Source organism: Calliphora vicina, chromosome 2, assembly GCF_958450345.1.
Source record: "Calliphora vicina chromosome 2, idCalVici1.1, whole genome shotgun sequence".
In the NCBI taxonomy this organism is placed as follows: Eukaryota; Metazoa; Arthropoda; class Insecta; order Diptera; family Calliphoridae; genus Calliphora; species Calliphora vicina.
Genome location: NC_088781.1, coordinates 38338898 through 38340885, shown reverse-complemented (window position 1 = coordinate 38340885; position 1988 = coordinate 38338898).

Here is a 1988-nt window from a genome sequence, read left to right as displayed (position 1 = left end):
TTTTATGTCATTTTATAAAAAATGTGATTTTTGTAAATTTGATCACAAGTAAATTATCATTACTCGCAAACTATTATCGATAACTGGATGATTTTTTTTGCTATGTTGGTAGAATAATAATAGTCTTTAAGAACTAGTATGATTTGTCACTGTACCGTTTACACCTGCTGTGTTATAAAATGTTTTTACAGGTACTATAATTTAGTCAAATTTGAATTTTAGTGGAATAAAAGTGCTTAGGGTCAAAAGGGGTTAAACAAATTTTACTACTCTTTAAGCCCATATATACTTATTGACCGGGTTTGACCTGTTTGTTGAACACTTTTCTCATTTGAATGAAAATACTCCCAAATTTGTTTTTCTATTTTTATTTTACCAGTTCATATGACTGACGCAAAGTACAAGTCGCAATTTTGAAGATATTGCGATAAAATTTGGTACATATATTTGTTTCGGCCCGAGGACGAAGCTTATTGAAAGTGATTGAAATCGGTCCATTATTTCACCTAGCACCCATACAAATTTTCTCCCGAAATTAACTTTATCGATCGTAAATGATTAATTTATATAGGTATCTACACAAATTTTGCTCTAAATAAGTTTTATATAAACTGTATTAGTGTCACCTAGTTTTATGATGATCGGTCTATAATTAGTCATGGCTCCCATATAATGCCCGCTTCCAAAAATCATTTTAACGAGCATAAATCTCTTAAAAATGTTGGTATAAACACAAAATTCAACAGAAATAACTTCCATACAGACATAAATCACACGACCTAATTTCATGGTGATAGGTCCATAATTAGTCATAGCTTCCATATAATGCCCTCTTCCGAAAATCATTCACGAAAATAAATTATAGTGTAGGGTATTATATGGTCGAGCTTGGCCGAACATACTTCCTTACTTGTTTTTATCTGCTTACAACTTTTTTATAAGTAAAGCTGATGCAAAAAATAAAAAAATCCGCATTTTCATACTAAATGCTATAAAAAATTAAAAGTTCAATTTTAATGTGCGCCGCCCCTGGAGAATTCGAAATGTCCATTTAGTTACGCAAGTCTGTTTATAATTTTCAAAAACATGAATGAAAAAGCAAACCAACTCGGCGTGTACAAGCAAGTCTGTACTTAGATTTGAAAGAAATTGTTCTCCTTATCCCGACCTTACCTCTAACAACTAAGGGTCATAATATGATTACTTTGGGTCATTATATGATTTTATTTATCATAAATATGATTACTTTGGAGTATAATATGATAGCATTGAATCATAATATTATTGCTTTGGGTCATATTATGATTAGTTTGAATCATAATATGATTACTTTTGAATATATGATATTACGAGTATATTTTATCATAATATGATATTTAATAATTTTAATAATGACAAATCTTATCATAATATGTTCACCAAAACCGTATTTTTGTTTGCTTGCTGATACAACCCTCATAATATATGCAGTCCATTATAATTGGAAATGAGCTATAAATTTTGAATGCAAAAGCACTGCTTGTGTTATTTAAATAAACTCGGCACGAAATTACTCCTACCCTTACCCAAAACATCAACATCATCAGAAAATTCAAAAGTGATAGGAAAATATATCGTAGATTATAGCCAAACATGAAAAAGAAGAATATTTTTCCTGTTGTTCAATAAACATCAGTTTTTCTAGCCGGCAACAAACATATGCATTTTGTAAGTCATACAAAACAACAAAATTATGCCAAATCATCACTACATACAAAAACCAACAACGTTTAGACGTTTATAGATTTTCTTAACTTTCTGTTGCATGCTATGTTTCTTTGTTCTTCCAAAAGTCAGTTAGACATGTTAGTGAAAAATATCGTTAAAATGACAATAAAGTTAAATAAAACATTCATACAGATACAAAAAACGCACACAACAACAACAAAAGAGATACAAAAAACCTATAAATGTACGTATGTAAGAGTAGTTGAAAACAAATTCAATTG